We start from the raw sequence: 24,658 nt of genomic DNA on the forward strand, positions 1-24,658 counted from the left end.
ATTAGGGGGGCAAATCCTTCCGGTCCTTAAGGTGGTTAATGTGTCCACTCCCTCCAAAAAATTTACCTGCCTTAGGCTCTGTTTCCAGTACTGCGACTTGTTTTGCGACTTGACACATGTCAAGTCGCATGACAAGTCCAAACCCATGTATTTCAATGGTCCCCGTTCTAATTAGTGCAACTCAAGTCGCAGCATCTCCAAAAAAGGTTCTTGCACTACTTTGTTCCGTCTTTGGTGTGACTTGTTCTCCATAGAAAGGTATTAAGTCGCAATGCAGTCGCATGTACATGTCTAAAGAAATATAAATTATAAAAAAGTGCGCTTACAATGTGAAGAAAACTATATAAATGCAAATACTCAAATATGCAACACAAGATGTATTGAGAACAAACTAATAACTCAATATATAAAAATAAATGTGTACATGTGGAATGTGAAAAGATTAAATAAGACCTGTGAAGGGGTACATATAAAAATGCAAATAATGAATTAAAAATGTGATTGAATGAAAACGTGAAAGCTAAAAATCCCAGTCCATGAAAAAAAATATAATCGTACAAAGTTCATCAGTGAAAGCGCTTTCATCCACTTTGCAACAATCAATATCCCTATGGATGGATCGACAGAAGGAAGGGATATGCAAGGTAACACAAAATTCACTGGCGGTGACTCCAATAGATGAAAATACAATAAAAGGTGGACCCTTACCCTCCACGTTGGACCCCCTCACTGGCAGGGTCTATCGAGCATGCAGATTTTGCCCTCTGCAGGGACCGTGTTAAGATGATCTCCGTGGCAGCTGTCAGGAATGATGTCTTCGGTCTGGGCCGGTCCAAGTGATGCGCCTGGAGAGGGGGGGAGAGAGGGCTCTCTTGCTCCCAGTGTGGTAAAAGGAAAAAGCAAAAGAGCGGGGCTCCAATAGTGTAAAAACGTCTCAAATTTATTGGTAAAAATACAGGCCAAAACGGAGAGTGCACGCTCCGTAAGGCAATAAAACAATAAAGAACAAGCCGGCATGGAAATTAGCAGTAACCCGTGCAGAACATGGGGCAATCGTGACGGCTTACAACATGTAGCCACGCCCTACATGTTTCGTCATTAGTTGACGTCTTCAAAGGGGCGCCTGCTGAAGAAAGACAAGAAAAAACATTTTTTTTTTTTCTTTTTTCAATTTTCAAAACTTTGTGACAAAAAGTGAGGTCTGCAAAATACTCACTATACCTCTCAGCAAATAGCTTTGGGTGTCTACTTTCCAAAATGGGGTCATTTGGGGGGATTTTGTGCCACCTGGGCTTTCCATGGCCTCCGAAACTGTGATAGGCAGTGAAGAGTGAAATCAAAAATTCACGCCCTTAGAAAGCCTGAAGGCGGTGCTTGGTTTTCGGGGTCCCGTACGCGGCTAGGCTCCCAAAAAGTCTCACACGTGGTATCCCCGTACTCAGGAGAAGCAGCAGAATGTATTTTGGGGTGTAATTTCACATATTTCCATGGCATGTTTGAGCAATATATCATTTAGTGACAACTTTGTGCAAAAAAAAAAAAAAAAAAAATTGTCTCTTTCCCGCAACTTGTGTCGCAATATAAAATATTCCATGGACTCGACATGCCTCTCAGCAAATAGCTTGGGGTGTCTACTTTCCAAAATGGGGTCATTTGGGGGGGTTTTGAACTGTCCTGGCATTTTATGCACAACATTTAGAAGCTTATGTCACACATCACCCACTCTTCTAACCACTTGAAGACAAAGCCCTTTCTGACACTCATTGTTTACATGAAAAAGTTATTTTTTTTTGCAAAAAAATTACTTTGAACCCCCAAACATTATATATTTTTTTAAAGAAAATGCCCTACAGATTAAAATGGTGGGTGTTTCATTTTTTTTTTTTCACACAGTATTTGCGCAGCGATTTTTCAAACGCATTTTTTGGGGAAAAAACACACTTTTTTAAATTTTAATGCACTAAAACACACTATATTGCCCAAATGTTTGAGGAAATAAAAAAGATGATCTTAGGCCGAGTACATGGATACCAAACATGACATGCTTTAAAATTGCGCACAAACGTGCAGTGGCAACAAAATAAATACATTTTTAAAAGCCTTTAAAAGCCTTTACAGGTTACCACTTTAGATTTACAGAGGAGGTCTACTGCAAAAATTACTGCCCTCGATCTGACCTTCGCGGTGATACCTCACATGCATGGTGCAATTGCTGTTTACGTTTGACGACAGACCGCCGCTTACGTTCGCCTTAGCGCGAGAGCAGGGGGCGACAGGGGTGCTTTTTTTTTTTTTATTATTATTTTTTTGCTTTTTTTATCTTATTTTTAAACTGTTCCTTTCATATTTTTTTTTTTAAATCATTTTTATTGTTATCTCGGGGAATGTAAATATCCCCTATGATAGCAATAGGTAGTGACATGTACTCTTTTTTGAAAAAATTGGGGTCTATTAGACCCTAGATCTCTCCTCTGCCCTCAAAGCATCTGACCACACCAAGATCGGTGTGATAAAATGCTTCCCCAATTTCCCAATGGCGCTATTTACATCTGGCGAAATCTAAGTCATAAAATGCTCGTAGCTTCCGGTTTCTTAGGCCATAGAGATGTTTGGAGCCACTCTGGTCTCTGATCAGCTCTATGGTCAGCTGGCTGAATCACCGGCTGCATTCTCAGGTTCCCTGTTGAGACAGGAGAGCCAGAGAAAAACACGGAAGACGGTGGGGGGGGGCATTCCCTCCCACGGCTTGTAAAAGCAGTCTAGAGGCTAATTAGCTGCTAGGATTGCTTTTACATGAAAGCCGACCGCTGGCTGAAAAGAATGATACCAAGATGATACCTAAACCTGCAGGCATCATTCTAGTATAACCACTCAAAGTCGTGAATGGCGTACCTGAAGACAAAAAAATGGTTAAAGCACAGTAAACGGTAAAGTATAAAAAATTGCATACCTGAAAAGCAAACATGATAAAACATAATAACAATAAAACATTGCAGAATAGAATACAGTAAAAAAGAGCAGAACAATAGAGAGAGAGAACAATAAAACGACAACTATTTTTTTTTATTTTATATATTTTTTTTTTTTGACACTTTTTTTGTAACTAACTTTTGTAACTGTAACCGGTTCCAGGTTCGGGTCTCTCAAAATGCGATGGCATCTTGGGAGACCTGTGAAAGCGTGTCCTGGTCTGTGCAGTGCTGTACCCTACGCTAATACTCAACTAGTGTATGGTAGCGTTCAAAACATTCACCAATGCAAAGACCAGGATTGTCGGGACAGGAGGGACAATAATAGCGGGTGTCACGCCTATATACGCGATTGCTGCAGACACAACATCTTTTTTGGGGGGTTTGTTGGGTAGGGGTACTCGGGAGGACATAAAAATGCCTCTCATGCAGCCGACTGCATTTGGTTGGGGATGTGAATGGGGGAAGTACGGGCGCTGCAGAAGCGGTGGGTTCCCAATTAGAATTGGCGAATGCAGCAGGAAGGGCATTATGGGCACGACGGGCCTGTGTTTGTCTTTTTGGTGGCAGCGGGACACTACTTGTGCTTGCCACCTCACCAGCTTGAACTGCACTTATGGGACTCGCCACGTCACCAAGTGTTACTGCAGTGCTGGTTTGACTACGACCAGGGTGTACTACGCCGCTGGTGCTTGCCAGTTCAATACAAAGCTACCAAAAAAACTGTTAGCGATCGCAGGCATCAGGCCTGACTCTGCGAACGCTGCAGTTATGCGTTAAGTGTTTTGTAAGTGACAGTGATCGATCGATACTGCACTTGGGTGGGCTGGGCCGGGCCGGGCGGAGGGGCAAAATGCAGGTGCTAGCAGGTATCTGGGCTGATCCCACTAACACTGCGTTTTTGGGAACCCTAAACTGCTGGGGATGCTAGTATAGATCTGATCGGATCAGATATTGATCCCTTCAGATACTATACCACTAAGGGAGGTGTACGGTGCGTGCGTGGGTGTTAGCGCTACTGGCACTAACCTGACGCTGCCTGGGGCTGGTGCTTGCCAGTTCACCAAAATGCTACCAAAAAAACTGTTAGCGATCGCAGGGATCAGGCCTGACTGCGAACGCTGCAGTTATGCGTTTAGTGTTTTGTAAGTGACAGTGATCGATCGATACTGCACTTGGGTGGGCTGGGCGGAGGGGCAAAACGCAGGTGCTAGCGGGTATCTGGGCTGATCCCGCTAACACTGCGTTTTTGGGAACCCTAAACTGCTGGGGACGCTAGTATAGATCTGATCGGATCAGATATTGATTGGGGGGGGATCGGGGGGGGGGGGGATCGGGGTGTTTTGTATGCCTGGCATGTTCTACTGTGTGTGTGTGTGTGTTGTGCACTCACATTGATGTCTTCTCCCCTTGGCGCTGGAACGGAAACTACCGAGCCGAGGGGAGATGACATCATTTCCTTTGCTGCTGTTTAGCATACAGCAGCAAAGGAATGTTCCCATTGGCCGGCGGCGATCGCGAGGGGGGGGCCACGAACGGATGGCCTCCCCCTCCACTCCGATCGCTGGGGAACAAAACGGGACCGCCTCGGGCACCGGGGGGGGGTCCGATCGGACCCCCCACCCGCGGGAGGCAAATCACGTACATGTACGTGATTTTGCCTGCCCGTGCCGCCTTGCCGACGTACATCGGCGTGAGGCGGTTCTTAAGTGGTTAATCTTTTCACGTTCCACATGTACACAATTATTTTTTTATATTGAGTTATTAGTTTGTTCTCAATACATCTTGTGTTGCATATTTGAGTATTTGCATTTATATAGTTTTCTTCACATTGTAAGCGCACTTTTTTATAATTTATATTTCTTTATGTTGTACACAGATATTGGTGTGTTTTAAAGTGCAGCTATCCACTTGTCTTTTTTATACTCTGCTCTGTAGCGTGGTTTTTCCCCTTTTTTATTCGCATGTACATGTCTGACACCGCGACTTTGTTGCGACTTCCACGGAAGTCTATGGAAGCACATGATCTCTGCTCCTCCCAAATACATCACTTCCTATATTGATGTACGTGAGTGTGGAAGACAGGAAGGGGAAGTAACTAAGCAGGATAAGGAATTACATCACTCTGGCTAAATCGCAGAACATCAAAGTCGTTTTTAAAGTCGCATCAAGTCGCAACATAAATCGCAGTGTAAAGTTGCAGTGTAAATCGCGCAACTTTGGGGACGCACTAGTGGAAACATAGCCTTAATGTTTTATTGCGTTCTTTACTACACTGAAAGTCAGTACATCTTGGATGTGTAGTGTATGTGCAGTGTTGCACCTTGCATTACCACATATGAAAACATACAATCAAGTGTAAATGCGGCCTTAAAGCAGTAATAAGCCCAAATCCAAAAATGTATTATATTGCAGCTTAACAATCATTTTCTTTTTTTTGGCTTTTTTCCCTATGTTTATACCCGTTGATCTGACCAGTAACACCTCCTGTATTAGTGAGTTACAACTATGGAGGAATGAGCATAGGAGGCACAATTTATAAGCAGTTACAACAAATAGTTTTTTTCCTTTTGGGATAAAGGTTTTACATAAATAAAAGCTGGCCATTTTAATCACCCCTGCTAGTGTCAAGTGGTTTGTCTCGTAGTCTGTGAAAACTGATACATTCTGCTGGAGAGCTGGAGCTAGTAAAAAAACAGACTTGCTGGCTGTAAGACCAGATAAAAATAGAGGAAAGAAAGCCTAAAAAAGAAAATGAATGCAGACATCACATCTAAGAATTGGTAAGCTGCAATATAATGTTTGCTTTGGGGTTTAATATTGCGTTAAAAGAAGCTCTTTAGTTCTAATCAAGTGAGTTAGGCATGGTTTCTCAAAGTGAGCCTAATGCTGTGTGCACACGGGCAGACTTTTCGGCATCAAAGGTCCGACGGTCTTTCCGGCGGTCTTTCCAACGGACTTTCAACGGACTTGCCTACACATGATCGCACCAAAGTCCGACGGATTCGTATGTGATGACGTACGACCGGACTAAAATAAGGAAGTTGATAGCCAGTAGCCAATAGCTGCCCTAGTGTCGGTTTTCGTCTGTCGGACTAGCATACAGACGAGCGGATTTTTCGTCCGGACTCGAGTCCGTCGGAAAGATTTGAAACATGTTCCAAATCTAAAGTCCGTCTGATTTTCGACCAAAAAAGTCAGCTGCAGGTCCGATGAAGCCCACACACGGTCGGATTGTCTGACGGATTCGTCCCGTTGGACCAGTGCGGTCGAAAAGTCCCCACGTGTGTACACGGCATGAGAAAACATGATGGTAAAATGATGTCATAAGTCTGCTGCTGGCAGGAAGGAGTAATTTCACAATCTTCCCTCCAGCAGTGATCACTGTTCAGTGTTTTATTCTGTTTATGGTTTCTGTGGTTATGGGGTAATAGGCAGTGGGGCTAATTTTGTGTGAAACTGTGAAAGGCATAGCTTTCTTAAAAGGGGATTTTGCTTTTGAACACTTTACTAAAGCTGTTACTTGGTATTCGGGTAATGAGCAAATGCATGCTCATTAAAATTTTAGTCATGGTTACACACATACAGTATATACATGGCAACCCATATATACAGTTATGGTTCTCTTGATCTTTACCATCTGGTAGCAGTGCAACAAGCATACATACATTATACATTACAGTACTTCACCGAGTACAGTACCCTTAATTCTTTCTGCTCTGCCCCACACGGCTGGCTGTGTATGATACTCTTCTCATCCCGCACTGCTCTCTTCAGTGACCTCAGGAGCTGGAACTGTAGAGGGAAGCATCGGGTATCTTTGCACCCTCTCATCCCTCACAATTCTCTTCAGTGACCTCAGGAACTGGAACTGTAGAGGGAAGCATTGGGTATCCATGCACCCTCTCATCTCTCATCGATCTCTTCAGTGACATCAGTAGCTGGAACTATACAGGGAAGCTACGTGCTGTAGCTGCGATGCTTTGCAGGTGGGCTAAAAAAAAATTATACCCCATGTCGCGTATGGTGGGCAGTACCACTACCTACTCGTTTAAGTAAAAGGGGCTATGCAAAAAATTGCATACAGAACAGTATTTACATAGAAAATTCCTGCTCGACTGAAAAACAAAACCGGGATTTAGAAGGCAGTAGTATCGCCTCCTGAATGCCTGGCTGCTGTTGCTCTACCTCTTTCGAAAAAGCGATCCACTGTGGATCACTTTTAAGAGATGTGGTAGAGAGTGCCTGAGGTGTGAATAAGTTCTAAGGCCTCATGTACACTGCTGCTGGTAAACTGACGTTTTGGACCAGTTGGGCATTTTTTTCCAGCTGCCCCTGAACTCTCCTATGTTATCTTATCAGTACATGTACACAGGATCATTTAGTTTCCAGGCAGTTGAGGTTAGAAGCATTTTTTTGAAAAGCAAAAAAATGCGTTCAGGACGGATGTTCAGAGGCATTTGAAATGCCTGTAACAGCTTGTGAACGCGGTAACTCGCGCTTAGCTGCGTTTCATTTATAGGTGTTTTTAATAGAGATACATTTTTGACTATTCAATGCAAAAAAAGACTAATGCCGCATACTCACGATTGCACATTCTGACAACAAAATCCGTGGGATTTTTTCCGAGGGATGTTGGCTCAAACTTGTCTTGCATACACACGGTCACACAATGTTGTCAGAAATTCCGAACGTCAAGAACGCAGTGACGTACGACCAGCCGAGAAAATTGAAGTTCAATAGCCAGTGCGGCTCTTCTGCTTGATTCCGAGCATGCGTGGAACTTTGTGTGTCGGAATTATGTACACACGATCGGAATTTCCGACAACGGATTTTGTTGTCGGAAAATTTGAGATCCAGATCTCAAATTTTGTGTGTCGGAAATTCCGATGGAAAATGTCCGATGGAGTCTACACACGGTCGGAATTTCCGAAAAAAGCTCCCATCGAACATTTTCCGTCGGAAAATCCGACCGTGTGTACGCGGCATTAAAGACTTTCATACATAAACACGGCACAACGGACGTTTTTAAACGACTGTTGCTATCTGTCAAGTAACATTGTTCAGGAGAGATTTTAAAATGTCCCGTGTACATGAAGCCTAAGTGGTGTGGTTTTTAGGAATATATTTCTTGCAAAACAACTGACTGGAATGGTATTTTCGATCAACTGCGTACAAGTTCTAATTTGCTGTGTGGATGAGCACTCTTACAGAAAATGCATGATCTAATAGAAGTCAATGGGATCGCACCCAAAAACCACGGGTAAAACGCACATACAGTCGCGCTGCACCCAAACCTAGAGATGGTAAGGCCTGGGGAAAACAGAAAAATTGGGGGAAAACAGTTTTTTTATTTTGTTTTCTTGAAAAATTGGGAAAAGTTTAAAATATGTTCTTTTGCAATCATAAATGGTACATATATGACATGGTATACATAACAAAACAGTGTTGCGCTTCCTAAATAACGACCTATAATTCCTTAAAGAGGATAGATGATTAACTTGCAATAAAGCAAGATACTGAGTGCACAATCAAATATTCGTGTTCCCTGACTGGGAGTAGTGAACAATACACAATAATGAAATATACGTGTTCCCTATATGGGAATAGTGAAAAATAGACGACAAAGATAAAGTCCACACACTCAAAAAAAAAATGAATAAAAATCCAAATGCACAAAACTAATCCTCAGAGTCTTTGGCACAAAAACGCACCACTAGTGCATAAGTGGTGCACAGAGAAGGCAAAATCTAGTGCTCTCTGTATATCAAAACGGTTTATTTCCTCATAAAAACATTAAAACGTTACTCACAAATGCAGCACTTGAGCAGTGCGGGCTCAGGATGCATAGAAACGACAAGATGCTTGCGGGAAGTCGTTGCCACTGCGACTTCTTCCCCCTATGGCAACGTCATCCCGCGAGTACCATAGGAACACAATACCACTAGATGACAATAGAATTAAAAAGGGGACATTGTAGCTGTATCCTAGAAAAATTTAATAGCATCCTCACAAACCAACGTGTGTTTTTACTCTACCCACATTTTTTTTTATCTGTGTATTAAATTCAATAAAAATATAGCTTTTTTTTATACTTTTGCCATTCTCTGTGCTTGGAGGCATATGTAAAGTCCCACACTACATATTATAGTGCTCCCCCCCCCCCCCCTTGAAGACTCCAATTTAGTTTGCTTGTGGGCTCTATTTTGTACCTTCTACAGTTGGGTCATTGTTGGGATACAGTAGATGATAGTTTCTGTCCTCTCACGCCTTAATTGACAGATAAGAGGCTACATTTGTCTGATATATTAGTTTATCTTTATAACCTTTAAATGATTCCAAATAATGTTCTCCACTATCACAGCATAATGTGTCCCTTTAGTCTGCTCCGTAAATTGTTTTTGTTTTTCTTTTCCTCTTCTCAGTAAAATGGTGAGATTAACACCTAGAGTTTCAATTTCTGCTGAGAGCAAAACTGCAATTTGCAAATATTGTGAGAAGAAATATTCTTTTCCAAATGCTGCAAGGATGACAGAACACATCCTGGCATGCCCAAGGTGCCCTAAAGACATTAAAAAATACTTAATGAAATGATGAGGACCAGAATGAGCGTGCAAGTAGCTTTTTTTTTTTTTTTTCTCCAGAGTTCTCAGTCCAGAAACAGTCTTTCTGCTGCTTCTGGATCATCACAAAGTGTTTCTTCACCAGCAGCATCTTCAAGTAAGGAAGTGTTACAAACCATGGCCTCCCAAAAATACACAATTCCTTCATTTATAGATAAAATGACACCTGAAAATCAGGAGAACATTCATCAAGCTCTTGCAAGAGCAATATATGCTTCTGGATCAGCATTGTCAATAACTGAAAATGCATAATGGCAAGAAAGATACATTATTATGAGGGGGGGGTTCCTCATGTATAGGTGAAATGTATATACAGTCCTTGTTGTTCCATTTATAATAAAAAATACAATTTTAAAAAGCAAGTTTAGTTTATTTACTAAATAAGCTGTACTTTTATTTCAAGAATAATCCTTTTACATACACTGTATTTCACATTCCCAGTGTAACATATTTTTTTTTTTTTTAACGGACATGTTTATTGTAGAACAAATCAGCATTACAATGTATCAACAGAAATGCATCCTTATATACATAGTAAAGACGCTAGAGATTTACAGAATTATTCCCAACCTCAGCCAGGGTTCTCCACCAGCATCGTCTTCCCTCATCCTATCATCCTATTCCCTTACATATAGCCTACATAACTGAGAGGTGTGGTATTGCCCGGGGGGGAGTGAGCAGGAATGAGAAACGAGATGAGACGATCTCTCCCGTATTTGGTCCTTAAGGTCTATTTTAAGGACTATTTTAACCGTTAGCGTCTATCCACCCCGACCAGACCTTATCGAGTTTCCCTGGGCACTGTCTGCTGTGATATGTGAGCCTGTAGAGGGTCAGTACCGATTCACTGAAAGGCGCCAAGAGTCATGCGTAGGTGGCTCTGCCGACTTCCATCTTAAGAGTATTTCCCTTCTAGCACAAAACAGGGAGAATGCCATACAAAGCTTGGCATACCTGTCTCCCTGCACCTCATCCAAGTGACTCAGTAAGAGTTAGGGTGTTCAGTGGAATCTGCGTCCCAATTACCCCACACTCAAGGTATCAGTGACTGCCTCTCAATAAGGTCGGAGTTTGAAGCAGGACTGGACCATATGCCAAAATGAGCCGACCTGCCTACACCTGGGGCACAATGGGTTTCGTTGAGTGTATATACGGGCTCGTCTCTGTGGGGTGTAGTAGGCCCTGTGTAGGAACTTGAGTTGGATGAATCTGTCTTTCACAGCTATCATTGAGGGGATATAAGTGGAGATGTCATTGGCTTGAAGAAGGAACCCATCAGCAGTTCCGAAACGCGTCCCATTTTGATGACCTACATCCGATTTGCAGTCCACGCTGGTTGTCATCCCCTCTCTCTGACGTCATTTCCGGGATTCATGTTCCGCGCTGACTCTGACGTGTCTCCATCAGTGCTTCCAGAACTTGTGGCATCCATCTGCTGGTCACTCTGGGATCTGCTGCTGCTGTATATCGACACCCCTGGAAACCTAAAACACACTGGGACCTTCTTTATGCCGGATCACCTACCTTAAAAACATGTGAAATGCTCCCTTCATTTTTATATCCTGTAAGTGTTTTTAATCCTTTTTGGGGATATTAAAAGTTTTAATTCTGCACTTAGAGGCGGCTTTTCTTCTGTTTGTTTGTCTTTTACTAGATATTGCTCCCCTCTTTGAGTGCTGCCCTAAGTGTCTGAAGACCTCATCATCTGAATACTTCTGCTCAATATAGACATTATCTGCCTGGTCCTGCTATTCAGAGCGGCATTATATACACTCTTTATCTCGGTTTGATGTCGTGGGCTACTGTCAGATAAAGGTATAGTTAAGAGAGAAGTTTCCCCATGGTACTAGAGATTTAATAAGCACTCAATTGAATCCAACTCCAAAATGTTTGTCTCTGGGAACTGGGCCCCGAAAGCATGCCGTTATTGCCAGTATCTAAATTAACTTGAGCTAGGTATCGAGTAGAGGGTTTTCAGTGCTTGAAAGGTCAAGAGTTTTCCATCTTTGGTAATATGTTTTAATGTTGTGATCCCTTATTTTGCCCACAGTGAGGGGTCCGGTAGGGTATGTAGATGGGATAACATTGGATTACCCCATAAGGGCATGTGAGGTGATATGTGAAAGGGCTTCCTATACACCGCTCTAGCGTCCTGCCAGACCCTTATCGTGGTCTTCATAAGGGTAGTTAGGGAGGGGGTCAGCCTGCATCCCCTGAAAAGCTAGGTTGCTCAAAGCTGCATATGAACCCAAAATGGCCGCTTCCAGTGTAACCGCTGGGTTTTGTCTGGGCTGAGAGAACCACCAGCACACAGTGACAAGGACGGCTGCCCAATAGTAAATTTGGGAGCGCTAGACACCCACGCGAGAGGGGTAGATATAATATTCGCTTTGCCACCCTAGGGGGCTTTCCAGCCCAGACAAAGGACACCAGCAGCCCCTCCAACCTCTTGAAGCTTTTGGGGATATGCGATGGAGTATTCCTAAAGAAGTATAGAAATTTAGGTAGATACACCATTTTCAGCAGGTTAACCCTGCCTACAGGTGTTAGGGGGAGAGAGCGCTATGCTGCACATTTGGAAGTGACCTGCGACGTAAGGGGCTGTATGTTTTTCCCCATGTAGTCTCCTATCTCGCTGGTGACTTTAACACCGAAGTACGTGAACTCTTCCACCCAGTGAAGCTGTGTCTGGGTGTCAGGTCGAACAGGTGACGGGTGCAGCGAGAAAACTACAGACTTATCCCAGTTGATGCGTATGCCTGACTAGCCGCTGAATTGATCAGATAGGAACATCTCAGTGCGGAGAGATGTGGATGCGTCAGCTAGATACAGTAGAGCGTCATCCGCATAGAGACAGTTTTTCCTCAATTGGCCCAACTTGTATACCCCGCACTTCCCTGTCAGCTCAGATGAGGATGGCCAGAGCAAACAGTCCCAGGGATAGGGGACACTCCTGTCCACGGCCCAACGAAAACAGCTACAACAGACAGCCATTTGTATGGCCCCTAGCTTGCGGATTGGCATATAACATCTTTAACCACTTGACCACTGGGTACTTAAACCCCCTTCCTAACCAGACCAATTTTCAGCTTTCGGTGCTCTCACATTTTGAATGGCAATTACTCAGTCATGCAACACTGTACCTATATGACATTTTTCTCTTTTTTTTTCACACAAATAGAGCTTTCTTTTGGTAGTATTTAATCACCGCTGTGTCTTTTTTTTTTTTTTTTTTTTTGCGCTATAAAAGAAAAAAGACCGAAAATTCTGTTAAAAAAGATGCATTTTTCTTTGTTTCTGTTATAAAATTTAGCAAATTTAGTAATTCTTCTTCATATATTTTGGCCAAAATTTTATACCGCTACATATCTTTGGTAAAAATAACCCAAATCGGTGTATATTATTTGGTCTTTGTGAAAGTTAGAGTCCACAAGCTATGGTGCCAATCTCTGAAAATTGATCACACCTGAAGTACTGACGGCCTATCTCATTTCTTGAGACCCTAACAAGCCAGGAAAGTACAGATACCCCCCAAATGACCCCTTTTTGGAAAGTAGACATTCCAAGGTATTTAGTAAGAGGCATGGTGAGTTTTTTGAAGTTGCAATTTTTTCCCACAATTCTTTGCAAAATCAAGATTTTTTTTTTTTCCACAAAATTGTTATATTAGCAGGTTATTTCTCACACACAGCATATGCATAGCACAAATTACACCCCAAAACACATTCTACTATTCCTCCTGAGTATGGCAATACCACGTGTGAGACTTTTACACACCGTGGCCACATACAGAGGCCCAACATGCAGGGCATATCGAGTCTTTTGAACATGTCATTTTTCTCTACAAGTTTTTGGAAAATGTGTAAAGAAAACGAAAATTTTTTTTTTTTTTTTTTTTTAACACAACGTTGTCCATTTACGCAATGTTTCTAATACATGGCATGTACATACCAAAAATTACACCCCAAAATTCTCCTACACCTCCTGAGTTCCCGCGATGCCACATGTGTGAGACTTTTCCACAGCGTGGCCACATACAGAGGACCAACATGCAGGGAGCACAGTCAGGTGTTCTAGGGGCATAAGTTTCAAATCTAATTTGACTACCTATTATACTTTTGTGAGGCACTGTAGTGGCATGAATGAGCATGGCTGGGTACGACTAATTATGGATGGGGGTGGATTGGATGGATGAGTATTGCTGAGTATGGATGGATGGCTGAGTATGGATGGGTGAGCATGGATGGATGAGTATGTTGAGTGTGGATGGCTGAGTATGGATGGGTGAGTGCGTATGGATGGATGAGTGTGCTGAGTATGGATGGGTATGCTGATCATGGATGGCTGAGTATGGATGGATGGCTGGAATGGGCACATATCAGCGCTGTGGGCACTACACATCCAGCCCACAGCGCTGCTGCCACTGATCTCTCCCCCTCTCCCCTCGCACTGTAACGATCTGTACAGAGAGGGGAAAGAGGAACCGGACGTGACGCCGGCTTGTTTACAAGTGATCGCTTCGTCATTTGACGGAGCGATCACGTGGTAAACTGCTGATATCAACGGCCATTTACGTTGATGCGCCGTGTCCACGGATGTTCTCGGGTGCATGCGAGAGCGGGATTCTGGGACAATGTCATAGTACGCCCTCCCAGAGTTGTCCGACCGCGCTGCAGCCATCATTCGGCTATAGCGTGGTCGGCAAGTGGTTAACCATGACTTAAATTTAGGGCCAAATCTGGAAAGAACCGCCCACAGATATCTCCAATTAATGGAGTCAAAGCCTTCTCAGCGTCCAGAAAGGCCACCACCCCTGTGCCGTCCTGACCTGCTCTAGCAATGTGGGTGAAAAGTCTCCTGATGTTGATATCTGTGCCTCTGCCCGGCATAAATCCCGTTTGGTCGGGGTATACAAGGGCTGTTATGACAGTGTTTAATCTGTTGGCTAAAATTTTTGCTAGTATTTTCACGTCCACATTTAGTAGGGAGATAGGGCGATAGGAGGAGCACAGGGAGGGGTCCTTCCCTGGCTTGGGGATCACTACAATGACCGCCTCTCCCATAGATTTGGGAAGGGTCTTCAGTCTCGCTGACTTAACCATCATGGCGTGGAATCTATCTGCGAGGACCTCTGCATACTGTTTATAGAGCTCCACGGGAATACCATCAGGGCCGGGGGTCTTACCCGATTGCAGTCTTTTGAGTGCCTTGAGTATTTCCTCTACCTTGATAGGCCCGTCTAGTCTGTTCCTATAGGTGGCTGTCAGAACTGTAATGTCTATGTCCTCTAAGTAGGACGTCAGCTCATCTTCCCCATAGGCCACTCGGGAGCTATAGAGTGATCGGTAGTATGAGACAAAGCATCAGTTAATCTCTTCAGGGACATAGTGGAGGTCACCATTGGGGCCAAGAATGTGAGGTATACTAGTTCTGCCTGACTGCTCTTTAGAGAGCCAGGCCAGTAGTTTCCCCTCTCTCCCTGCTCGAATATGTGCTGGGATTGTGACAATAGCTTCTTCTGAGTGAGGGAGGTGCGGAGGGAGAGGACCTCCCTAATAAGGGACTGTAGTCGGGCATAGTGTTGGGGGTCTCGAGATTTTATATAGAGTTCTTCCTGAGTGCTAGCTTCAGATTTAGCCTTGATCAAAGCAGCCCTTCTCTCTTTCCTGAATTTAGCAAGGATGGTCTGGTACTGCCCTCTCGTAAATGCCTTAAAGGCATCCCACACCACCAAGGCGTTCCACTGAACCCAGGTTGACCGCCCAGTAGCCCTCCAACTCTTTCCTGAATTGTGTGTCTACCTTCGGGGCCGAGACCCAGAACCTAGAGAGCCTCCAGAGTTTGTCAGTAGGGGCGTCTGAGATGCATAAACTCAAGAATAGGGGTACATGGTTCGATATGCCTCTGGGCAGTATCTTGACTTCTTGGACCTTAGGCGGGACAGACCTGCCAGCGAAAATTAGATCAATGTGGGGAAAAAGGCCTATGGGACGCGGAGTGACAAGTAAAGGCTCGAGACTGAGGGTATCGCCATGTCCATACGTCCGTCAGGCCATAGGTCTCCGCCCATGTCGCCACTCCAGAGAAGTGGGAACCTCCAGCAGCCAGTCTGTCCATGTCCGGGTCAATAGCCATATTAAAATCGCCCAGCATCACCACATGGTCTGAGGCAAACTCTGCTATTTTGGCAGTTATTTGGTTTAATAGTTGTAGCAATGCTGGTGGAGGCAAACATAGACCCACAATGGTCCGTGTCAGGGAAAGAATTTTAGCATGTATAATATTTGGGTCCAGAGCCAAGTCCAACAATCGGAAGGGGATCGTCTTAAGTATCACGTTTTTTTTAAGGGCAAGAGTCTTGCTACCCACTAATTGAGTTTCCTGGAGTATGCAGATGTGAGGGATATACGATTTAATAAATTGGAACACCAGTGACCGTTTAACTTGGGAGTTCAGTCCCCTGGTGTTCCATGACAGAATGTTAAGGGTGGTAAAAAGTGCTGGGGCATACATAAGGGTAAGGATTGTGTGGTTGAGACTGTGACGGTCTCAGCAGTGGGACCCGGATGGAGCAAGCAGAATTCCTTGAGGTATTCAATATATTAGCTGCTAAACAAGCAATCATACATCTTAAGCTGTAATCGTAAAAAAAAAAAAAAAAAAAAAAAAAACAGCCCATAGAGGGCAACAGTCTCCACCCCGCCCATTCCCCCTAAACTGGGAAGGGCTTCAAACCCCAACTCAAGAAGCGTGCTGCACCCCTCCGGATCTCATTGAGGGGGTCGCGATCGAGCGCTTAAGTTCTCCACTTTTTTTTCCTCCGCTAGTCATTAGGAAGAGTGTTTAGGGATATGACGTGTCCTAAATTAAAAGCAGATAATTATCCTTCCCACAGCCATGAGGTTATGATCCAACAATTATGCTTAATCTTCTGCAGGTAGTCCTCCATTGCCTTGAGCAATAATGGGGAGAGAAACTAGCTGATTCTCCTGACCATGTCAGGGGCACTAACTTGTGTTACATGAAAACAAAAAAACAGCCTTAGGCCTAGGTATAGCAGTGTGGACCACCCCCAACAACCCGTTCCCCAGTCTCAGTCAATGTTACCCGAGGGCGCTCCAGTGTTCCAGATGAACGATCAGAGGAGAAGGGGTAACCAAAGGGGGAAGAACCGGGGGGCAGGTCTGCTTAGAGCAAGAGTCCCGAATAATGGCTGAAAAAACATACCTCCAAAGGGCACAACAGGTGCAGGGAGGTGGACAGGTAGGCCGCAGGCCAGGGTGACCAAAAGTAGTACTGAAGGAATTCTGGGAATCCTGGATCAACGGACTGGCGGTAGGGAATCCAACCAGGCAGAGGCTTCTCTTGGTGAGTCGAAGAAGTGGGTCGTCTCTCCATCCTGGATCCAAAGGCATGCTGGGAAGAGTATACTGTAGCGGATATTGCGGGTCCTCATCGCCGCCTTTACTGAGTCAAACGATTTCCGAAGCTTCTGCGTCTCGACAGAGTAGTCCGGGGAAATCATTAATTTGTGATTTTGGAAACGCAGATCCTCCAGCAGCCCGGAAGCCTGGAGAATTTCATCCCGGCCACGAAAATTCAGCATACTGAGGATAAAGGTCCTTGAGGGGCTCTTAGAGGGACAGGTTTAGGTGGGACGCAGTGGGCCCTCTCCACAGTGTAGTGAGGGGAGAAGCGGCATCAGGAAGAAGAGTGCGCAGCATGTCCTGCACAAAGCCCGTCGGGTTCCCCCCCTCAGCTCCCTCAGGCAGGCCAGTTATGCAAAGGTTGTTTCTTCTGTTCTTGTTCTTGGCATCCTCTGCCCTGTACTCAACAGCCTTCACTTTATTCTGGAGAGTGTGGAGGGCCGCCGATTGTGCCAGTACATCATCCTCCGTCTGACCGATCCGCTGCTCGGTTTCTGTCACTCTGGAGCCGAGCTTAGCCAAGTCTTGGCGTATGAGGCCTACATCCATCTGTACTGCCTCAATCTTGGTGAGAGTGGATTGACAAGTAGCGATGGCTGCCATCGCCTCCGCAAGCCACGGTGGCCTAAAGTCAGCCGACCCCATTGGGCTTGTTTGTGAGGCCACGTGGGAGCAGCGTCTGGATTGTGGCTCCTTGGAAATACAGGGGGGTGGCGGTAGATCTTCCGCTCTCGGAGGGAAACAAATCCTCTTTCCGGACTGCAAGCTCGATGATCTGCGCCTCATCCACGTGTCGTCAGGGCAGAAACTAGTAGATTTTAGCCCGTGGATCCAGAGATTTGCCAGAAAGCCAACGGAGCTCGTGGAGAAAGCAGCCGCTGAAGTCGCCATCTTGGACACGCCCCCCAGTGTAACAAATTTACTTTCAATTTGTAAAACTACCCCACACTAAATATTTTTTTTCCCCGAAAATGTTCATTTTTTTTTTTTCTCATGGTTTCAAAGTTTCCGGAAATTTTACACGTCTACCCAAACCACAGCATACCGGTGTGAACATGGCCTAATGTATATCCATGTATATATTCTGGATAGAGAAGGGAATGGTTAAAAGCCATGTCAATTCCTTTTTTTTTTTTTTTTTTTATCATCGTCCAGTAGATATTTCTTCATTTCCTGGCCTGTAGACACAATAGGAAGTGAGGGGTAATCTTTCCAGTGTTGAGAAAATCTGATTTTAGACCTTGTGAACATGAATCTTAACCACTTGCCTACTGGGCACTTTTAACCCCTTCCTTACCAGGTCAGTGTTCAGCTTTCAGCGCTGTCGCACTTTGAATGACAGTTGCATGGTTATACAACGCTGTACCCTAATTAAATTTTTAGCATTTTTTTTTCACACAAATAGAGCTTTCTTTGGTGGTATTTAATCACCACTGGGTTTTTTATTTTTTGCTAAATAAACTAAAATTTATGAAAATAAAGTTTTCATAGTGTGTTATAAAAATTTGCAAACAGGTCATTTTTCTCCTTCACTGATGTGCACTGATGAGGCTGCACTGATGAAGAGGCACTGGTGGGCACTGATGAGGCTGCACTGATAGGCGGCACTAGTAGGTGACTATGATGAGGCACTGGTGGGCACTGTAAGGACAGCACTGATAATCGGGGCCCTGATTATCAGTGTAGATGTCCCTTTTAGAGAAGCTGGTTATCGGCTCTCTTCTCTCCTCATGTTGTCAGCATTAAGGAAAGGAGTGCTGATAACCTGTTTCTATTTACATCCGTGATCAGCTGTGATTGGACACAGCTGATCATGTGGAATGTGCAGACATGTCTGAATGTGCAGAAATGCTACACACATAGACCCCTTTCACACTGAGGTGCTTTACAGGTGCTACAGCGCTAAAAATAGTGCTTTCACACTGGAGCGGTGCGCTTGCAGGACATTAAAAAAAACTCCTGCAAGCAGCATCTTTGGAGCGGTGAAGCAGAGGTGAATACACCACTCCTTCCAATGGAAATCAATGGAGCAGCGTGGCTATACCGCCGGTATAGCACTGCTGCAGCAGCAGTTTTAACCCTTTCTCGGCCGCTAGCGGGGGGGGGGGTAAAAGCTCCCTGCTAGCGGACGAATAGCGCTGCAAAATTAAAAATAAAGCGCCGCTAAAAATAGCGGCGTTTTATCGCAGACGCACCCACCGCCCCAGTGTGAAAGGGGCCTTAGTGTTTGCACGTTTAAAAGTTCAAATTTCAGAAAAAAAAAAAAAGATGATACTTACCTAGGTGGATGCAACATTGATTCAATGTTGCATCTGTTCTCCACTACTTCTAAGACTGAGAACTGAGCGATCAAAAAAACACTGATCGCTCAGTTCTTGGTCTTCACTGAGCAGAGAGCCCCTCCAGTGCTGACTGAAGAATTGGGCTGTCGAGAGAACGGTAGTCCTGGAAGACTTTCCCTCTAATCCCTGTTCTGATGACAACTCATATTAGAGTTTTCTTTCACAAAGAATGTTGTGTCTTTAAATATACTGTTATGTCACGGGTTTGTTCTCTGCTAACCATACAGTGAAAGCTCGAACTTTCGGAATGATTACCTCTTTATAACATTTTTTACTTCTCTGCTTCTCAAAAGTTTGCGTTGCTGACTTTTAATGTAACTGACATGGCAGTGTCTATCCTATCTGAGCTTTTTTACCAAATGCCATAATTTTGCTTCTGGAAAAAACAGTTTATCCTTGTTGAATATTCCTGACCTGCTTTTTGTCAGGTTGGCCTTGCTGTCATGGTGTGCGTCTTGTAGAATGGTTAAGAATGTAGGTTAGTTCAGTGAGTGCCTCTGGGTAAATAGACCGCTTGCATAAGATTAGTTATGTGATGTGCCATCCCTTTTTATCTCCTCCTACCCCTAGCTCGGTGTGCACTTCCTCTGCTCCTTAAGATGAAAGCTTCTTCTGTGAACAGTGGGAGATCAGACTGTGGCTGCTGCACACTGCAGACAAAGCCTGAAGTTTGCTGATGGGAAGGTATGGACTTAATACATTGCAGGCAGGTTTTGTGTTAGAATGACATCTTCCACATAAAGTTATCAGCATAAAACATGCTTGCAGCATTTGCGATCATTGCAGTATTAAGACTTTACTTTTATGTGCGTTTTTAATTAATCTGTGATTGAACTTTTAAGAAGGCAGAAATTAGACTGAAAATGTCATAAAATAACAGGTCAAATATAATTTTACACACCAATTTAATTTCACTATAACTTTTATACTTGAATTCTTTTTGGTTGCAAAGCTGTCTAGTAGGGAAAAAAAAAAAAAACCTGTGGCATCCGCAGAATAGAATATGTTTTAATCGTATGATTGTCTAAGACCCGGTTCACACAGGGGCGACTTGTCACGACACTTAGCCGCCTGACAAGTCGCGTCCCGTTCTGTACTATGGAACCGTTCTAATAGGAGCGACTCAAGTCGCTCTGACTTAGGAAAAGGTTCCTGTACAACGTTTGGGGTGACTTGCATTGACTTCTATATAGAAGTCGTTTTCCAAGTCGCCGCTGAAGTTGTGTGTGGGTTGCCTCACAGAGTCGGCCTGCAAGTCGTGTTGCCCCCTGTGTGAACCGCCTCTAACCCTTTGCTTGAAGTTGCTAATGCATATTAGTTTATGTGTATATTTATAATAGCTATTAAAAATCTGTGCCATATATTGTGTAACTACAGAAAACTTGTTATAATGGCTGTAAATAGGAAAGAAATGTAATTGATGCTTTCATTATATACATTATAGATATACCAAAGTTGGCAAATGTGGTCAAGAAGACCGTTGCTGTCACCACTAAAGTAGATAATATACCATTGGGTAATTGTAACCTTCACCATTTTTCTTCAGCAATCAGTAAGTCTTCACATGGTGTCACTTAAAGCAAAACATTTTTTCATTTTGGATAGAGTAAGGGAAGGTTATAACCCCTGTCAGGTTTTTTGCCTTCTGTGTCCCATTGGGGAGATTTCACTTCACTTCCTGCCCCATAGCCAAACAGGAAGAGAGAGAAAATCCCTCAAGTGAGTGAATCCCTGGTTGTCACCAGAACTAGTGCCCCCCACTGGAAGATTTACCCTCTATTCCTGTTTTGATCTCAACCCAAAATTTAGGATTTTCTTTTACTTTCAATGATAATGGTAAACAATACAAATAGAGAGGTTGAATCTCACTAATGGGGACACAGACAACTATAAAAACTGACAGGGGTTCTATTCCCTCTCCACTCTGTCCAAAATTAAAAAGAAGGATTTGCCTTTAGTGACACTAACCCCTTTTGCACTGATGACACTCTGTGAGAAATGGCAGACATTTTCTGCTTTCTAGTGTCCGGCTAAGGCTCCACTCACACCATGGTGTTCCGCCGCAAATTGCGGGATGCCCCTGTAATCCCCGTTACTTTCGATGGCACCCCAATCACAGCGTGATTTTGCCACGATTGTTGCCCGATGAATTGCGGTAAAATTGCGCAAACAGAATTGCGGGACGCCTGTCGCCCAAAAGAAGCTCCGGAATTTCTTTTGGGTGACAGGCCTCCTGTGATTCTGTTTGCGCGATTTTACAGCGATTCGTCTGGCAACAATCGCGGCAAAACCGTGCCACAATCACAGCTGAAATCTGTCCCCTTTCTATTAAAGAGCACATCTCTGACTGTAGTGTTATAGATATTGCAGAAGGCTGTTATTAAAATGTTAATGTCTGGCAAGTTTTGAACTGATCTTATTCTGAAGGAAGGCAAGATAGCACATAAATGCCATAATGGCGATGCTTTCTCTGTACAAATCTGGTTAGAGAGAAAGCAGAGGGATTAAAGTAGAATTAAAGACAAAACTTTTTCTCCATTTTGGATAGAGTAAGGGATGGGCTATAACCAGGGCTCGACAAATCCCAGTTGCCAGGTCACCATGGCGACTAGAAATTGCATCCTGGTGCCTGTGCTTTTGTCAGCTGTCCGCATCTGCCTCCAACTTGCCAAGCGCGCTATAGCAGGGGGACAGCTGCAGCGCGGTGGTCCAGTTCTGGGAGGGTGTCTATTGCCGTTCTCTCAGAACCGCATGCTTTGGACACAGCTGATCACAGATCGAGGTAAAGAGCCAATCACAGCAGCTCTTCACCATGTGATCAGCTGTGTCCAATCACAGCTGATCACATGTAAACAAATGCTGGTTATTGGCATTTCCTTTCCTCAGCGCTGTCACAGCGTGAGGAAAGGAAAGCCAATAACCGGCTGTCCTGTGACAGGGGACATTTGCACTGATGATCAGGGAACTGATCATCAGTGCCCATCAGTTCAGCCTTATCGCATATCGGTGAAGAAGAAAAATTACTTTTTTGCAAAATATGAAGAGAGGCTTTCTTTTCCAAAATTTTTGGTCTATTTTCGTTTGTTCAGCAAAAATAAAAAAAACCCAGTGGTGATTAAATACCAACAAAAGAAAGCCCTATTTGTATGAAAATAATGATAAAAATTAATTTCATATGGGTACAGTGTTGCATGACCATGTAATTGTCATTCAAAGTGTGACAGTGCTGAAAGCTGAAAATTTAGCCTGGGCAGGAAGGGGGTCAAAGTGCCCAGTATTGATGTGGTTAAAAAAAAAATGTCTCCTAACTTTTTTTTTTTTTTTTAGCTGGCTCCTAGATTCAAATCAAATTTGTAAAGCCCTGGCTATAACTATACCATCTTGGGGTTTTTTGCCATCTGTGTCCCATTGGGGAGATTTCACTTTACTTCTTGTCCTATTGCCAAAACAGGTAGGGTGGGGGTATCTGGTTGTCACCAGAGCTAGGGTCTCCATTGGAAGATTTACCCTTTATTACTGTTCTTGGGAGAATCCAAAATTTGGAATTTTCTGTCACTTTCAGCGATAACGGTAAACATAACAAATAGAGGGGGCGAATCTCCCTAATGGGGGGGCAGCAATGAAAACCAGACAGGGTTTCTAATCTCTCTCTGCTTGATCAAAAACAAACAAAAAAGGGTCGCCTTTAGTTTATCTTTTAATGCCTAGTACGCACGACCAGAAAATCGGAAGAAAAATACCGCTATTGATGCAATCGTACAATAATGTAATTGTTGGTACACCGCTTTCTAAAGCCGATCACGACAGTACATGCAAAATTATTCAAAGGGACAAACGCTAACATTTTTCTTGTATGATCCAGAACAAACGGTTTTCTTTTAATCTGTACAGTATTCATCTAAAAAAAAAAAAATGCTCGGAAGTGAAAGAATACAATACAATACAACCCGTTACATCACTTTCGAAGTTGTATTCAGTCGTACGAGTATTTTCGTAACTTTAGTAACCTATTGGTTTTTGATATGAGACGAACATGCATAAAAAACCCCCAAAAAAACAGACCATCATTTGTCCGATATTCTTATCATGTGTACGAGGTTTACGTATACACAGGAGCCAAAGATTCTATGTATAACAAATAAAACATTGCACATATTATGGCTTGACCTTCAGGCCATAACAATGTATATGTAGGATATACATTCTGATTTATGTGATACCCTACTCCCCTGCTGTAAAATTGTTTCTTGGAAACACCGTAACTTATATGCTGTCACAGAAAATGGGTCATCACATGTGTACAGGAATAGTTTGGTAGCAAAGTAGTTTAAATACAGTAACTTGAGGTATTTGTTTTATTTAAGTAGGAAGCACTATTTGAATGCTTTTAGTTTATCACTCTGTCATGTGCAATTTTTGGAGGGCATAGACTTCTTTCAAAGTGTTACTAAACCCACAAAATGAAAAATCTGTTCCTCCCTTTCTTCCACAGTCCCCAATCCATCTCCTGATAGCACAGAGCCTTGGGGGTACTCTGGTCAATGCTCAGTTTGGTGTGTATTGTTAGAGAGTTTTCTTCTTCCTTTTTTTTTTTTTTTTTTTTTTTTTTTTGGGAGAGTGCATGTGATCAGCACAGGGCCAATCAGCACTGTCCAGACAGAGGGCAGGGCTCATGCAGCCACATAGGACAGTCAGAGGAGAATGGGGACACTGGATAGAAGTCAAGACAAGACTGCTATATACTGCTGATGAGAAAAGGTATTTAGCAGTTTTTATATTTATTAAAATAATTGAATTTCCATGTTCCATGAATTTCCATGTTCTGTGTACCAGGTATAATAAATGCATCGTCCTGGGTTTAGTAACACTTTAAATTACACTATGTTCCTATTAGTGTTCCTATTATGCATCTGTGACTAGAATAAATAAAAATCACCTGGTATCAGTTAAGGCTAGGGTGACATAAACCATGCAATCACATCAGAATTTAATTTACATTCTTTAGTTAAAGTGATTGTAAAGGTTTTTTTTTTTTTTTTAATAACAAACATGTTATACTTACCTGCTTTGTGCAAGGGTTTTGCACAGAGAGGCCCCGATCCTCCTTTTCTGGGGTCCCTCAGTGGCGCTCCTCCTTGCCCCTTCTCTTTATTGGGTGCCCCCACAGAGATCTGCTTTCTATGGTGGGCACCCGTGCGTCCCTTGACGCAGACAGCAGGACTCGGCCCGGTTCACGTGTCACTGGATTGGATTGACAGCAGCGGGAGTCAATGGCTCCTGCTACTATCAATCTATCC

General features: G+C 43.6%; 1 protein-coding gene across 4 annotated transcripts in view; it reads left to right on the plus strand.

Moving 5' to 3' along the window:
* TIMELESS (timeless circadian regulator) overlaps positions 1–24,658 on the plus strand; it is a 164,248-nt gene that overhangs the window by 20,942 nt on the left and 118,648 nt on the right. Inside the window, exon 1 of one of the 4 annotated variants that reach the window (XM_073613931.1) lies at positions 19,922–20,045. The exons of the other annotated variants lie outside the window; for them this stretch is intronic. The gene's annotated coding sequence lies outside the window, so the exon portion shown is untranslated. Of the gene's footprint in view, positions 1–19,921; positions 20,046–24,658 lie in introns of those variants that run through there. 4 annotated transcript variants of the gene reach the window in all.

Source organism: Aquarana catesbeiana, linkage group LG02 (genome assembly GCF_042186555.1).
Source record: "Aquarana catesbeiana isolate 2022-GZ linkage group LG02, ASM4218655v1, whole genome shotgun sequence".
In the NCBI taxonomy this organism is placed as follows: Eukaryota; Metazoa; Chordata; class Amphibia; order Anura; family Ranidae; genus Aquarana; species Aquarana catesbeiana.